The sequence below is a fragment of the Prionailurus viverrinus genome, chromosome D4 (assembly GCF_022837055.1).
Source record: "Prionailurus viverrinus isolate Anna chromosome D4, UM_Priviv_1.0, whole genome shotgun sequence".
In the NCBI taxonomy this organism is placed as follows: domain Eukaryota; kingdom Metazoa; phylum Chordata; class Mammalia; order Carnivora; family Felidae; genus Prionailurus; species Prionailurus viverrinus.
The window spans coordinates 22,331,395-22,349,629 of NC_062573.1; positions in this window are offsets into that span (position 1 = coordinate 22,331,395).

Below are 18,235 nucleotides of genomic sequence, written 5' to 3' on the forward strand. Positions count from 1 at the left end.
CTGAGCTCACGCTCAGCACATCCCAGACCATCCTCTCCCTGTGCCTCCACTGGACCCACGCTTACTCCCCCACACACCCAATGCCGCATAGTCCACCTTTTGGGCTCCTGTTTGCCTTCCTGGGAAGCCTCACATTCCCCTCCTCTCCCTGGTTCTGGCTTTCCGGTGTCACTCTTGGTGTTCAAAGGAGAACCTTTCCTGATGGAAGCACTTGGGTGGAGGGGCCAGCTCCTCCATATCAGGCTGCTGGCAATTGGGCTGGGTAGAAAGAGGACTGTGCTGAGGCTGTTCTGGGGAAGGCCAGAGATAGCAGACAGCGACGATCTCCTGTGATGAATTCAAGACAACTTGCAGCTGTTGGGAGGAAAAACTGAAGCCAAGGATAGTATAACCGAGTGATCAGGTTGAAGCAGACTTTGACTTTGCCAGAGGTAAGTCTTTCATCCCTGGAGCATGTGCTGTATCCTCAGACCTGGGCATCCTGGAAGGTAATAGACTTTAGGTATTTGCTTGTGTCTGTCACTCCTTGCCAGCCGCTGGGATGAGCCACCATCACAGTGTGACTCAGACCATTGGGCCGGGGTAGGTTTGGTGTAGGGAAATCGTTTTGACATGGTCTCCTGAGGTTGAACAGGTGTGGATAAGATTAACCAGATGTGTAGGAGGATGGCAGTATAACTGGTGAATTACATGGAGGTTGTGTGCTAGATGATAAGGGATTTGTGATTTTTTGATGTTGCAATTTTATCTTAAGATGGATTGTTGCTGGGCCCACCTGACTTAATGACTTGTTGAGTCTGACAGAATCTAGCTAATGATGGGTGATTAGGGCCAAATGGTCACTTGGTAACCCATGGTTTGATACTCCACTCTCTGTAAGGGGTCAGTAGCACACCAGAAGTTGTTTTTCTACAGATATTGGGGTCTCTGCTGCAGGTGACTTGGCCCTGCCCCATGGGTCTGCGTCATGAATATCTCATTGGGGCTTGTGGTGGGTTCCAACATGTCATTTTTCCCCCATAGCTGGTAATACCACATGTTCCAAATGGCAAAGCTGCTTCCACCATAGCCTGGGTTTGGTAAAGAGCTTTTACTGTTTTGGGGCCCACTCAGAGCTTCTATGTCATTTGGTATCTGGGTCAATACAGTATACCCAGTTGCTGAATACATTGCCTTTAGAATCTGAAGAGGCCTATTGGTCATCATTCTTCTTGCTCTGTATTGGAAGGTGAAGATGCTTTAATTTATCTTTTACTTTGTACAGAATGTCCTGGAATACCTGTGATCACTAAATTACTAAAATTTTCCTAATGCAGCATACCAGAGTCATCATAGGGTTTATCTTCCATCCTCTGGAGCACATGCGTCTTAGCAAGGTCCCTAAGATACTAGCCCTTCTTGCTCCTCTAGCATAATTCACATGATGTCATTGATATAGTAGATCGATGTGGTATGTTGTGAGATGTTTAGTTTGTCCAGACCTCTTCGTAATATATTATGATAGCAGAAGGAAAACTTAACATAATCCTGAGCTAAATTGTAAATATATCCTGTTGCCTGTTATGTAAATTCAAACTATTTCTGATTCTCTAATTTGATAGTGATGGAAAAGAATACATTCGATAAATCAGTAGCTACATTTTCTCTACCTAGGGCTGTTTTAATCTTCTCAAGCAAAGATCTCCCACCTGGTGTGGTGGCTGTAATTAGGACTACTCTTTGGTTGAGATTGCCATAGTCTAATGGTAGTTTCTAGAATCTATCTGGTTTTTGGCAGGAACTAGTGAAGTAATACTAGTGAAGTAAGTGGAGAAATGGCTAGACCACCAACCCTACACTCTGTAGATTACGACTGGCACTAATATCTACCAATCCCATGAGATATGGGATTTTTTATTTGCTGTATGGGAAGGGAGTTTTGTAGTGTCAGAAGCTTCCACTTAGAATTTCACATTAGAATGGTTTTTAGATGGTATGCCATTATCAAGGATGTCTATTCTGAATACATTTGGAACCAGGAAAAGGACTGCTAGGTGGGTCCATGTACCCAGTGTCCCCCTGTGAGCCAGTTTTCATTTATTATCTAGCCTCCATATGTCTCCACTCTAACAGATCATGATGATACTTGAGGCCTCCAGGTATCACTTTAACTCAGATTATTTACTCATCGTTACACAAAATGTTTGGCTATTTACTTTTCCCAAGGACACACTTATCCTAGAATATAATTAGGTCATCTTTGTTTACTTAATCTGAAAATTATGTCCTTTAATTAGTGTGTTTGCATTATTTTCATTTAATGTTATTAGTAGACTTGGATTTTGGCTTACCACATTCTTACTAGTTTTCCCTTTGTCCTTCTGTTTTTCACTTTTCTGTTTCTTCTACCAAAAATTTGAGTATTTTTTAGTATTTCACTTTAATGTGGCTGTTTGGTTTTATGTCTTAGGTTTTGTTAGTGATTGCTGTAGGGATTACTATATATATGTATATAGTAGGATGAGAGAAAGGGGGGGGTGGGGAAGAGGGAAGAGGACATGAACCAGAAAGTAATGAACTAAAGAAAAAAGACCCTGCAAAAAGGAGCAGTGAAAAAGTACCTAGCCTCTAAATATTTGTGTCCTATTAACAAAAAAGACACCTTCAACTATTAGGTTTTTTTTTAGTAATTAAAAAGAAATTTTTATCCCAAGAAGGCTCCACACTCAGCAAGTAGGACTAGATCCCATGACCTTGGAATCATGACCTGAGCTGAGATCAAGAGTCAGACACTCAAGTGACTGAACCACCAGGCTCAGTTATTTTTTTTTTTTAAACACCGAGATTTTAAGTGACATTTAAAATTCTTATTTTCATCCCTCCTATCAAATGTAACAATATCCCAACTATGCATGTTCCTTATTTCACTTATCTATATGCCTCTTTTATAATTTTGGCCATGGCTAAGAAAGGCTTAAAGGCTGACAAGGTGGGGTGCAGGGGTGATGCTTTGGAGAAAATCTGTATATTTAAGATCAAGAAGACCCAATGAAAACCCCTGAAAGGAATTTATAAGCTTTCATACATATTTTAGAGAATTAAAAATTTATCTATTTACTATTTCTCTGTTTCTTCATTCTTAAATTCCAAGTTTCTCTCTGGTGTCATTCTTCTGTCTACACAACTTTCTTCTTTTGGAAAAGATGAGCTAAAGACCAATTCTCTTCATTTTATTTCATCTTAGAATGTCCTTATTTTTTCCTCATTTCTGAAGGCTGTTTTCTCTGGATAGAAAGTTTTCTCTCTTAGCCCTTCAAAAATACTTTTCCACTGTTTTCTGTCCCTCATGGTTTTAGGATAAAAAATAAATGAGGTGATTTAAATTGGCATTTGCCTGTATGTTGTGTGTTTTACTCCTTGGGTTGATTTTCAAGATTTTTCCCCCTTCATTTTCAGGTTTTAGTAGTTTGTTACATATTGTGATGTAGTTTGTTTTTGTTTGTTTGCTATTTGTTTTTGCATTTCTCCTGGTTGTATGTCACCAGATTTCTTCTATCTGCTCAATTAAGTCTTTCACCACTTTTAGCTCATTGTTTCTTTCTCTTTTTTTTTAAGTTTATTTATTTATTTGGAGAGAGACCAAGACCGTGAGAGCAGGGGAGGGCCAGAGAGAGAGGGAGATAGAGAATCCCAAACAGGCTCTGCACTGTCAGCACAGAGCCCTACATAGGGCTCTATCCCACAAACCATGAGATCATGACCTGAGCTGAAACCAAGAGTCAGATGTTTAACCAACTGAGCCACGTAGGTGCTCCTAAATCACTGTTTCTTAAAACAAATTTTCTGCTTTGATTTTCTGCTTCTCTCTTGCTGGGACTCCAGTGACATGAATACTTACTTTTTAAATATTGTTCCACAAGATCCTTGAGGTTTTGTCCATTTTTTCCAGACTTTTTCTTTTTTCAGACTGGAAAATTTCCATTGGTCTGTCTTCAAGTTAGTTGATTCTTTCCTCTGTCATATCCAGTTTGCAAGTGAGCTATTTAAGCAATATTTTTAAATTCCATTATTGTATTTTTTAATTCTAAAATGTCCATATTTTTTTCTATAAAGCTTCTACTTCCTTATTGAGAAATTTTATCTTCTATTCATTTTAATAATATTTGTCCTTACTTCATAAAACATGGTTATTTCTCTTCTAAATTGTTTCATAACCCCAGCATGTGAGTCATTTCAGGGTTAGCATCTGTGAGTTTTATTGAGATTTTACTGGTACTTCTCATCAAGTACTTTTCAAGGGTATCCAAAATATTTTAGATGTTATGTTGTGAGCTTGTTAAATTCTTCAGAGAATGTTGATATTTTATTTTAGTAGCAACCAACCCCATTAGGTTCAGATGCATATCTTAACCTGTCTTTTGTGGGCCTTGTTTAGATGTCAATTTAGTTTTCAAAGTTTACACAGGGCTGTTTGTGCCAGTCTGGGAACTGGTCAGTTCCTGAGGTGTGACAGCACACCTCAGGTCAGATTTTTGTTTGTGCAATTCAGAGGGTGAGTGGTGGACATGATATACAGACAAATATCTTACTATAAATTGCTCCTTTATGTGATCTCCACAGCACCCAACTCAATCTTCAGGAGATCCTTTTTGCTGATTCTCTGGCCATGAAGCTAAAATATTAGTGTCCTATGATATCATATACTTCCTAGGATTGTGTCTACCTCAGCAGCAAAGTTGTGGGAGAAAAAAAAAATAACCTGAATCCCACACTCTTTGGATAATAGAGACTTCTTTTCTGGATTCTTCTGGTCAGAAAGAAATATTTTATCTCACAGTTTTAGGTGCCTGAGTGGTCACCACTGCTATCCTTGCTAAGCAAGGGCAACTTCATGGCTGGGGCTTGCGTAAGGCTAGTCCGGGAGATTCTTTTGTTTTTGTTTATTTGTTTTTAACTGGAATTTCCTTTACAGCTATTGTATAGGGCTCCCTTTCCTCATCCTTTGGCCAGAAAAGGGGAGAGAGTTTCTTGGTGGCTTTTCTGTCTATACCCACACATTTGGAATGCCCTAAAACGTAAGGTAGGAGTCATGGGAGGAAAAAAAAACAACAACAGGATACTCAAGGCTGTATTGGTTATTCTTTAAGTTCGTAATTCTCTCTCAACTCTGCTTGCTATTATTTACTTTTCAGACTTCTCAGTGTCTTTATGTATTTGGTGGAGAGTTCTTAGTAAGTTTTAATAAGTGGGAGCAATAAGGTAGAGTGTGTTCACTCCATCCTAGTTGGAATTTGAACCCCCAAAACTGGTTTTAAAAACTAGGAAATAAATTGTTGTGAATCTCACAAAGATTGTTAAGCATTACTAAGTCATTACTATTTTGATTAAATTAGGGTCATGCCATTTAAGAAACCTAAAAAATATCAGGAACAGTCAGGTACTCTTTTCCTGTTAGACCATTTTTACTTAGTTGGTTGGGTTTTGAATTATCTTATAGCTTCAGTTCTTCTCATGCATTAAATGATTTCACCACTCCTTGACATAATACTTTAAGTGTTTTGTTTGACAAATGGCTCATTTGACCTATTTATGAATAAATGCAGCTGTTTCACATTTCTACTACAAAGAGTAAAGATTTCTTAATTTTTCTTCCTAAGCGAAATGACTCCTTAAATGTTAAGGGTTATAGTCATTTTTGAGTATAAATTGCTTTGTAGCAAAAATGATTTTAACATTTGCATCACAATAAATTATATAATAGCATCTATATGCTCTGTGTGCAGCTAAATATTTTCTAAAGGTACCATCACAAGCAAGAACATTGACAGTAATACTATGCCTTGATGATGCACTAAATTAGTTTTCATAATAAAAAGGGACAACTTTGCTTCTAATAATTGTGATGCCTTCTATAAATTCCTTTTTTTTTTTTTTTTTTTCAAAGTTTATTTATTTTTGGGACAGAGAGAGACAGAGCATGAACGGGGGAGGGGCAGAGAGAGAGGGAGACACAGAATCTGAAACAGGCTCCAGGCTCCGAGCCATCAGCCCAGAGCCTGACGCGGGGCTCGAACTCACGGACCACAAGATCGTGACCTGGCTGAAGTCGGACGCTTAACCGACTGCGCCACCCAGGCGCCCCAATTCCTACCTTTTCAAATTCCCATAAATATTTTAGTCTTGATCATGACATTTAAATTAAATAAAAAAATTTCTCTATTCTGCCTCTTACTAACCATTTTGAGCAAGTTGCTTCATCTGTTTATGCTGTGGCTTCTCTAAATGGTGGTGTCAGTGCAATGTATTCTTTCTTCAGCGCCTCCCATTTTCTCTTCAGTAAAAAATCTTGCCAGAACAACACACTATCATTACACTGAGCAAAAATCACAAATCCTATTCTTTGTTACATTTTCATTAAAATAGTGAGAGTCAGAGGCCTGCTTTGTAACAAGAAAAGAATTAAGGATGCTATCTGCTCTGAAAGCAGATGAGGTCCTAGCAGCTCCTATGAAGTCTCATGGACCACGGGGAAGGATATACTTCCATGGCAGATTTGCTTAAGCCTCACTGCTTGCTTATGGTTTCTCTAAGTGTGTTTCAGTGAGATACTGTAAATCCCAGTCACATCTATTCTCTCTCCAATTAATCATTTTAATCCATATAGCTAAGAATTCTCCTCTCTAAGTGCTCAATGGGAACAAATACAAATATAGAGTGAGAGCAAGTTAAGCCTGTTTTCTAAGGGGATAGTGGGAAATAATTGAGTTTGAAATAATAAGAATGTTGATGGGAATATATTAAATGCTTAAGTGGGTTACAAACTGCTGAACATAGGCTCCAGCCCTAGATGACCAGACAGCCTGGTCAGACACTCCAGGCAAAATCCATCAGTCCTACAGCCCTGCCACTGCATGAACCAGGGCAGAAGTCCTGCCCAACTGGAGTATACACTCCAGCTCCACCTGACCATGGAGCCTGAAAAAGGACTCCAGGCAGCCAAGGGGCCCAGACTGTGGTACCAGTTCAATGTGTACTTTTTTTTCCCCACACCACTAAGAAACTCAATTCTCTATGGACACTGACCCCATGTCCCCCAAATTTAACCCATTCTGACACTGTCTACCTGGGGGTGGCTTCTGATTCCACAGGTTAAGGACTCAGTTCCACAAGACTGCCCCCATTTTGGGTATCAATTTCAGGTCCAGACTGTTACCTAGGTTTTTGACCCTGGTTATAAAGGTCCCACAACCTTCTTCGGTTTCATTAATTTGCTCGAGCGGCTCACCAGTTTACTTACTTACCAGTTTCCTTACTTATGGGTTCATTACAGAGGATTTTAAAGGGTATGAATGAACAGCCATAGGGAGACATCATAGGACAAGGTGTGGGTAAGGGGCCTGGAGTTTCCATGCCCACCCCACTGCATCACTCATTCCCCCAGCACCTCCACAATTCCTCATGCTGGAAGCCTGCCCAAGCCTAGCCTTTGGGGTTTTTCTGGAGGCTTCATGATTAATTAAATCATTGGCCACTGGCAACTGAACTCACTCTCTAGCCCCTCTCCCTTCCTCTGAGGTTGGGGAAGGAGTGGGGTTTGCAGGCTGAAAGTTCCCACCCTTCTCTGGAATGGAACAGTTGGCTCCCCAGGCAACCAGCCCCAACCCCTTAGGTTGCCAGAGGCAGTTCAAAAGGCATGTCGTTAACATGACAAAAGACACCTTTATCATTCTCAACATTGAGCAAATTTTAGAGTTTTAGGAGCTCAGTGCCAGTAATGGGGACCTGGCCAAATACAGGTGTCCTATAATCACAACATGATAAAAACCCACTCTGTAGAGAGCCCAGCCTACAGCTCCCTCAGCAGCCAGTCCAGGATAAGCCTCTCCCCAAATGCTAAGCCCAGCCACTGACCCCACCCAAGAATAGCCTCCAGCCGCACTAAACTGCAGGTTGTAGCTAGAGGCCCCATCTGAATAGAGAGCCCAGGGAGAAACCTTCTCTAAGTGCAGAGCATAGATAGCCAGCTGCCTGCCCCTTCAGTAAACCCAGCCTGTGGTCTGCCCAAGTGCTACAGGCTTCCTGTGGCCCTGTCTGATCTCAGAGCCCAGCATGTGTCCCTGTCCAATTGGGAAGCCCTGCCTCCTCAGTGATTGAGGAGTGCAGCGAGGGTCCCCGGCTGCCTCCCCACCTCAGAGCGTGGGCAGCAGCCTCACCTGACTAGAGACCCCAACAGCAAGCCCTGCCTGTTTGTGGATGCCCCCCAGGTGACCCAGCACCCCAAGCTGAGCTGACTCAGCACCCCAAGCTGAGCTGACTGGAGGTCTTTCCCTAACAAAGCAAACCTGTGAAAACTGGTAGAGCAGATCCAGTGCAACAAGATGTTGTTCAAAGGGTACAAACTTCCAGCTACAAGAGGAGTAAGTTCTGGGGATCTAATATATAGCACGGTGTACTTGATAGGTGCTAACAGAGTAGATCTTAAATGTTCTCACTACACCCACACAAAGGGTAATCACGTGGGATGATGGATGTGTTAACTAACTTTATCATGATTAATGATTTTGCAATATATATCAAATCATCACGTTGTATACTTTAAACTTCTACAATGTTGTATGCCAATTATATCTCAATAAGCCTGAAAAAATAAAGTGTTGTAACTTTTTTATTCTCTCCATATGAGATTGGCAATAAGACCGGTGTAGAAATAGAGAAAACTTAGTATTTGCCTTTTGTAACTCATTTTAGCGTTTCCTTTTCTCTTTGCTCCTGTGTCTATTGAATCCCCACTTCCCAGAACTTCCTTCTCCACTATTGTTTGCCCTCTACCCCCATCCCACCTCCCAACAACTCCTAGCATTAGTCTCTTAGGCTTCATTGGTAGCCAGAATACCTTAGCACATCAGTGATAAGCCCTGGGTCCCTCAGACTGAATCATAACTCTCTTTATTCACTCCCTCCTTGGCCCAGTTCTTAGGACTGAGTTTCTTTCTTATTTACTATTCATGTTCTACTTTCCTTCAAGTCATGGCCCCAGGACTACCTCCCTCTCCGATAATATTTTCAGTCCCAGCTGCCCTTGTACAGGTATTCTGGAGCCAACATGTCCCCAACCACTTGGGTAAACGCATTCATTCCAATTCATCAAGCTATACCCTTATGACTTGTGTACTTTTCTTTAGCATGTTACATTTAACAAGATGTTTATTAGAGTAAAAAATAGAAGCAAATAACAAGAGGGCTGAGTACAAAACACCAAGGTTGTGGAAAAGGTGATTTTATATCTTAAAGGAATTAAGATTTGGGAAGACAAAGTCTAGATGGTTGAGGGGACTAATAAAAGCGGCTCAGAGGGGTTGGATACACTGATCTCTGTTTGGTGTAGAGAGGGGTGTGTGTGTGTGTGTGTGTGTGTGTGTGTGTACAAAGGCAAACGGATAGAAAAGCCCCCAGAGATGATGAATCTTGCCTTTAGTTAACCCAGCAATGGTTTTTACAAAATGGCTACCTGATACTTTTCTAATGAGATGCTTCCATAGCCTTTTTGTGACCCCAGGTATTCCATCATGCCTAGATTTTCTTTACTATGTCCATAACTGCCTAATTGGCATCTCCAGGTGACAGAATAAGGACTCTTCAACCCTGGTGCCTTCTTAAGAATCAGCTTGCATCAGGGTCAGTTTTTGTAGGCCCTGCCCCACTTCCTGTGCCCTCTTGAACACCCAATCTTGTATTGACCCCAATATGACTAAATCAGCAGCCTTTTATAGCCATGTCAAACGTTTTCTCACGTAATATAAATGTTTCCGTTCTCTACTGTTGAGGCAGGTCATAAAACATATTCACTACTGTTATTTAAAGTTCATCTTGACCTGACTCCCTTGTTGGCTGGGGTGAGCAAATGCTGAGTGTGAAAAGGTTACTAGTTCCCATGAATCAGGAAAGCTCATTTAAGGGATAAATCTGGAGGACAAGAGTAAAAATTGTCTATAGATAAGTTATATCATAAGAAGACTGAATAACCCTAATCTACATAAACCACGCTATCCTAGATAAAACTTTAATTCTCTTTCCTTTAGGATGCTCTGAGGTTACTATGAACCATACTTTCTAAATATTGTAGACATGTTGGTTTTTGGTTTTGGTGTGTGTGTGTGTGTGTGTGTGTGTGTGTGTGTGTGTGTGTGTGTTTATCTCCTATTCACACAAAGGAATACAGAGCTCTATCAAAGAAAAACAAATGAAACCATATTACAGAGGCTACATTTTAAATTCATTTTGTTTGAAACTGGAGATAGGTGAACTATGGAAGTCAGTTGTAGTGTCCTATCTCTTTGCCCAAAAAATGGACTTTGTAAATCCCAAGTTCCTGAGACTACCAGTTCTGCTCTGTAAAATGTAATGGGTTTGGTCACTTCGATTACTGAAAACGGGGTACTAAAAATCATCAGAAGTGTGTGAAACATTGTAGTTACTGTTTATTCTGAATACACAGTGAAGAAAATGATTATTCACTAACTGTCATGAAGGTGCTAGGGAAGCATAGGTGAATAGACTGTTCTTGAACTCAAGCAGTTGATAGTCTAGGATATAGAAATATAAACAAATAGATACTGTTTAGAGTCATAAGGGCTATAATAGAAGAACTAGCTTCTTGGAAGCCTAGCTGTATGGAGAAATGCATGATGCAAAGAAAGGCATGCTTACATTAGGCTTTCAAGAATAAGTGATCGGCAGGAAGAAATGCTGCCTGGCGTGTGGGGCAAGAATGAGTGTGTGCATGACACTGAACCTGGAGCAAGGTTTGCAGGAGCACAGGAGCCTGTGATGGAGGCTGGCCTGGCCGTGCAGACCACAGCTTAAATATGATTGTCCTTGTATACTCAGTTTGTGGATAATAGGGAATGACTAGAGAGTTTTAAGGGAATAAGATAATCAGTTCTGCATTTTAGAAGGATACTGGAAGTAGAGTGAGCAATGGACTCACGAAGAAATCAAAGATGAGACTGTTACAAGGCCGTAGCAAAAATCTCAGAAATAGGATTACTATCATATTTAACATATTTTCAGTGTTGGAAAGATCTTATCAAAGGCAGAATGATGTTTGAAATTACATCTATAAAGGCTTTGAAAAATAATTCATTTAATAAACACCTGTTACATATGTATCATCTACCAAGCAGTGAAAAAAAACAGATATATAGGATGTGTGAAAAGATTTAATTATAGCACTGTCATTGCAAAGTTACTTATAACTAAAAAATCTGCAAGTAATCAAAGGACCCACAATTATTAGATTGCCTAAAAGAATCTATTTTTCTATTTTATACATACACACTATACATATAGTATGTACACATAGAATTTCTTTTTTAAAAGGCATAGGACTTTTATACATTCTTTTCTTTTTTCTTTTCTTCTTTTTATTTTTTTTACAAAATATGAACAATTTCTATAATGATTTGTCATTTAAATGTAAATGCATTCCATCATGTTACCAGATAGAGAACTATCTGGTTCCAAACTCAGGTTCAGCTGCTCACTGCTTAAAAGTCAATACTCAAGAGACAAGTGATAGTGGGAAAGAAAAGTTTGTTTTATTCAGGAAGTTAGCAATCTGGGAAGATGGTGGACTAATGTCTCAAAGTCCATCTTTTCCGTCCAGGCAAAGCCAGAGGGTTTTAAAGGGGAAGGCATGAGAAAAATGGAGGGGGCTGGTGCAGAAAAAGCAGGTGCACAGGTAGTGACTCATATGTGGGCATGACCCTGAACAGACTTGCTGGCATCTTCGGCAGCTGTTTGAAAATGTAGTCAGACTTTATCTCATGGGGAAGTCTGGTCCTTCACTCTTCAGAGGCCATTTGTCTGCAGATCTCAAAGTTCTGCTACAAACCAAGAGACTTAAGTCAACAAGCAAGGAGTGCATAAACTTGAAGCAAGTTAACCCTTAAGACCAGTTGGAGTGCTGTTATAATAGTTACAGCATGTATGTATACTGAAACATATATGTGTATATTAAAATGTTGCATATAAAAATAAAGGCTATAACTGATGTATATGTATAGTTATACATATAATTCTAAATTGTATAGTAAAAGAACATAGAAAGATATCAAGTTTTTATTTACGTGTTGTTAAAGAAAAAATAATGTAAAAATATGCACTAAAAAAAAAGAATGTATATACCACACATAAAAGAGAAGTACAAAAACATGACCATATGGAGTGGTTATAACTGGGTAATGATATTGCAAGTGATTTTTATTGTCTTTAATATGTTTTCTATAGTGAACCACATATTTTTGTACAGAGAAAAATACTGTTGAAAAATATATAGTCAAAAGTTTTCCCTCTTTTTATGAAGTTGCAAAGGCCAATAAAAATTTGTATCATCTATTTTATGACCTATGTATGGAAGATGAAGTGTGAATGTTTGCCTGTGTTTGAATTGGTGACTATTTGTGATGGTTACTTATAAATCTTTTCAACTTTATAGTATCAATATCTGAATCTTGGTTCCATCCATGCTTTTCCTGAATTTCTGAATGTTACTTTAGCTTTAGACCAGAGTGATTTATGCCAGACAATGACTGTCTCCAAGTTCATACCATTGAAGTATTCATTCTAAATCCAGATCCACAGGCACCAGTCTAAACCACATGCACTTAATTAATACTTAAATGCGCACATGGAGTTAATTTGGCCTGCGAAGTCCACTTTTTCTTTGAACAGTATGTCAGTATATTGGGAGCTAAATTGTTTCTAATTTCCCTTTAATGCTTCTAATAAAATTTAAAGCCCCAATATATTTAAGGTAGCATAATTATGATTACGATATTAACAAATTTTTATTTTGCATGAAACAGAGATTTGTGACCACTTAATAATTAGAATGTAGACTTCTAATGGAAATGTAGTAAACATTACTATGCTATATAGGTTCTCTGTTTTATGAAACTCAGTTGCGCATTGTAAATCTAGCCTGTTTGAATTCTTTTCAGGTAGTATGTCAAATTTAAAAATCAGAAGGAAAAGCATTTAAATTGGGCACCACTTGCATATAATAAGGACTATATACAATTAAAATTTTTTTTAATTCCAATATAGTTGACATACTGTGCTATATTGGTTTCAGGTGTACAATACAGTGATTCAACAACTCTATACATTACTCCGTACGCATCATGTTAAGTGTACTCTTAATCCCTTTTACCTATTTCACCCATCCCCCCACCTACCTCCCCTCTGGTAACCATCACTTTGTTTCCTAAAGTTGAAAATCTGTTTTTTAGTTTGTCCTTTTTCCTTTCTTCATCTGTTTCCTAAATTCCATATATGAGTGAAACCATGTGTTACTTGTCTTTCTCTAATTTCACTTAGTATTATACTCTCTAGATCCATCCATGTTGTTGCGAATAGCAAGATCTCATTTTTTTTTTATGGCTGAGTAATATTCTGTTGTGTATCTATACAACATCTTTATCCATTCATCTATTGATGGACACTTGGGTTGCTTCCATAATTTGATTACTGTAAATAATGCTGCAATAAAGACAAGAGTGCATGTCTTTCCAAATTAGTGCTTTCATATTCTTTGGGTAAATACCCAGTAATGGAATTACTGGATCATGTGATAGTTGTATTTTTAAATTTTTTGAGGAATCTCCATACTGTTTTTCCATAGTGGCTACACCAGCTTGCATTCCTACCAACAGTGTACAAAGTTCATTTTCCACCCTCGCCAATACTTGTTGTCTCTTGTGTTTTGATTTTAGCTATTCTGACTGCTGTGAGGTGACCTCTCATTGTGGCTTTGATTTGCATTTCAAATGCAATGATGAGTGATGTTGAGCATCTCTTCATGTGTCTGTTGGCCATCTGGATGTCTTCTTTGGAGAAATGTCTGTTCATTTCTTCCCATTTTTTTCAAGTTTATTTTGGAGAGAGAGCACATACAAGTGGGTGAGGGGCAGGGGGGTGGAGAGAATCCCAAGCAGGCTCTGTACTCACAGTGCAGAGCCCAGTGTGGGGCTCGAACTCATGAACCATGAGATAATGACCTGAGCTGAAGTTGGACGTTTAACCAACTGAGCCCCATTTTTAATTGGATTATTTGTGGGTTTTTTTTTTTTCTTGGTGTTGACTTGTATAAATTCTTTATATTTTGGACACTTTTTATCAAATATGTTGTTTGCAAATATCTTCTCTCATTCCATAGGTTAGCTTTTAGTTTTGTTGATTGTTTCCTTCACTCTGCACAAGCTTTTTATTTTGATGTAGTCCCAGTAGTTTATTTTTGCTTTTGTTTAATTTGCCTTGGGAGACATGTCTAGAAAATGTTGCTATGACCAATGTCAGAGAAATTACTGCCTGTGCTCTTTTTTTTAATTTTCAATTTTAATTTTTATTATTATTTTTGTGTGTGTGTCAGATCTCACATCTAGGTCCTTAATCTCTTTTGAATTTATTTTTGTGTATGATGTAAGAAAGTGTGCCAGTTTCATTCTTTTGCATGTAACTAGCTGTCCAGTCTTCCCAACAGTGTTGAACAGACTATCTTTTTCCCATTGTATGTTCTTACCTCCTTAACTGAAGATGAATTTGCGACATAATCTATCTCTTGGCTCTCCATTTTGTTCTATTGATCTATTTTTGTGCCAGTACCATACTGTTTTGATTACTACAGCTTTATAGTATATGTTTAATCTGGCATTGTGATGCCTTCAGTTTTGTTCTTCTTTTTCAAGTTTGCTTTATTTGGGATCTTTTGTGGTTCCCTACAAATTTTAGGATTCTTTGTTCTAGTTCTGTGAAAAATGCAATTTTGATAGGGATTGCATTAAGTCTATAGATTGCAGACTATATGCAATTTTAAATGGCAACTTTGCTTTGGAATTATTTTGCCGTGTGAAATCACAAATAGGACTGTCTGTTTTAAAGGTGATATATATAGTGTATGGTTCTCTGTGATGATTTTTGGTAACAATCATGGATTTTAAAACTGGTCAAACAGGTATAACCTTGCAATGACTTATAAATTACACACTGTATATGGGGAAAAACTGAGTCCTCTCAATGTTAAACTGCTAAGATTAGCCTAGGATGAGCTGAAGATAAAAAGTTTCCATCTTGAGTGATGGGTGAAATTATTTACTTGGACTTTGATGGGAATGGTATAATGTGGACAGGGAGTACCCAGGTTTTGGAATGACATGAACTGTATTCAAATCTCAGTTCTATCATTTATTATCCATACAACCTTGGGTACATTATTTAAACAACCTGATTCTTAAAAAAAAAAAAAAAGGTTTTTTTTAATGTTTATTTGTTTTTCAGAGAGAGACAGAGTGTGAGTGGGGGGTGGGGGCATAGAGAGAAACAGAGACACAGAATCCAAAGTAGGCTCCAGACTCTGAGCTGGTGTCTACTTCTGTATAACAGACCTGATGATGCTAACTTTCAAGGATGTTGTCAGACTTAAGCACGCAAAAATAGCACCCAGTAGAGAGTAAAGTGCCTAGTAGAGATATTACACAAATATGAACTAAAAATTTTTTCTATCCACTTTATCCCATTTCCTGTGGACAAATAGGACATCAGTACTTGTTAGCATACATATATGGAAGCAGAATTAAAGCCCTTCCCTGCAACATCCAATTAGCATTCCTGATAAATAATTCTTTAATAAAATTATGTGATATTTTGGCACACATCAAAGATTGATTCTGCCTACAGTGCTCCCTTTGTTGGCCAGGTACATCTCATGGTCAATTGATTGCCTTCTTTCAGTAATTATTTTTACATTTGTATTGTAATTTTATTTTAGAATAATTTCAATGATGATTTCAGTGGTCACCATTAAAATCTTAAACTGCATCATTCCTATTTGATACTGTATTTTGGCTTCTGTTTTTAATTTTTTTAATGTTTATTTACTTTGGAGAAAGACAGAGAGAGACAGAGTGTGAGTGGGAGAGGGGCAGAGGGGGACATAGAATCCAAAGCAGGCTCCAGCTTCTGACAGTATAGAGCCGATATAGGGCTCAAACTCAGGAACCGTGAGATCATGACCTGAGATGAAGTCTGACACTTAACCTACTGAGCCACTCAGGTACCCCTGATTCTGTATTGTAGCTAGACTATTTATTGGAGGCGTTTCATTGTTGGTTTGTTTTACTTTCCCAGGAAGACTAAGTAGGTGCCGTGTGTGTGTGTGTGTGTGTGTGTATACACACATGTATGTATGTATGCGTGTATATATATATATACATAAATATATAATTTTATAGGTGCCATATAATAATAATTTTGTAGGTGCCATATGTGTGTGTGTATATGTATATATACATATATGTACATGTGTGTATATATGTGTATATATATATATATATATAAAATTTTTAACTTTGCACACTTCAGGTACTATTCTATTGCTTTCTCAACTGATGAACAAATTGGCTGAATATACAATTCATCTGTTACAACTTTGTCCCATGTAGATTCTAAATATCTTCTGATATATACTATTGTGAAGGGGATATCAAGGCCAGTCAAGAGTTTTCCCCTTTGTACAACATCTTTGCCAAAATGCATATAATTTCTTTATTTATATATTATTTATATTTTAAATATATTTAAATATTTAATTTAATATAGAAATATTTAAATATTTCTATATTATCTATTTACATTTAAATTTTACATATTATTTATATATTTAAAGGATTTATCCATGTGTTTTTATTAAGCATTAAACATTCAGTTAGACCTTTTCAGCTCAAATCTTTCTTCACCTCAGGAAAATATTCTTTTATATCTTTATTCTTTTGGTCCATGTGTTCTGGACTCTTCTTCAGGAACTAATTATTTTGTATTAAGTCTCTTTTGGCTAAACTCTACGTTATTATTTTAATTTTCTTTTTCTCTGTTCTTTTTCTGTGAGTAAAAGAGTACCTTACATTTTCTTTTTGTCATATTGATTTGATTTTTCAGACTGACCTTAACTGCTTGTAATGGAAATTTTAATTCTATTTGCTTTTTAGTGTCACTATAACTTTTCTCATCTTATGCAGTTTCTTTTAATTTGTCTGCCTCTCAGCACTATTTTATTTCAGTTTCTTGTTTCATTTAATCAAATTTTGTTTTATAATTTTTTTTTCTTGTTTCATATATATTGGGAAAAGGAATTACCTAATTCCTCAATTTAGTACTGTTTTAAAATTTTTGAAGCATTTTTCTCTGTATTATAATACTTTACTATTTTTATATTACATATTATGTTTATATTGTATATCATGTCATATACAATATTCTAAGTGATTTTTTGTTAATTTTTTTACTAGAAGCTTCTGACAGCCTAGTGGTACTCGTATGTAGGTGATTATTTCTTAGACATTCTATCCACTTTCATTGCTGTTAGAATCTTCCTTCAGATGATTGCTAATAAATTGCTAAAACTATGTATGATCAGCTCAGACTAGGCTGATTTGGAAAAAGAGTTAAGGATAGTTCAAGCAGAGAAATTTCATATTAGTCACTAGGCAGCTTCTATATTTAAATCAGTTTTCTTTAACTTGTTTTGTGTCCCAGCATCCAATTCAGATATAAACTATCATTGTTCCTAGACTTCTTAACAATGTTATCCTCAGTACCATAATTTTTGGGGCCTCTGGGTGGCTCAGTTGGTTAAGTGTATGACTTTGGCTCTGGTCATGATCTCCCCGTTTGCGAATTTGAGCCCTGTGTCAGGCTCTGTGGTGAGAGCCTGCTTCAGATTCTGTGTCTCCCTCTCTCTCAAAAATAAACAAACATTAAAAAAAACATTATTTTGGGGGGTTCCTGGGTGGTTAGGTCAGTTAAGTGTCCGACTTCAGCTCAGGTCATGATCTCACAGTTCGTGAGTTGGAGCCCCGCATTGAGCTCTGTGCTGATAGCTCAGAGCCTGGAGCCTGCTTTGGATTCTGTCTTCCTCTCTCTCTAACCCTCCCCTGCTCACACTCTGTCTCTCTCAAAAATGAATACACATTAAAAAAATGGTTTTAAACCAAAAAAATTAATAAAAAAGAGAAACTTACTCAAATAAAACCTTGGAACGTTGTGATACTGACACATAATACTAACACAGTAAGGGAATATTAATTAGGAAAGAAAGACTAAAACAGAAATGATCTCAAGTGGTTAGTATGGAAATAGGAATGTGGGTGGAGAGGGGGAGAAAGAATTTTCTTTTCAATTTATAGATATAAATTTTACATTT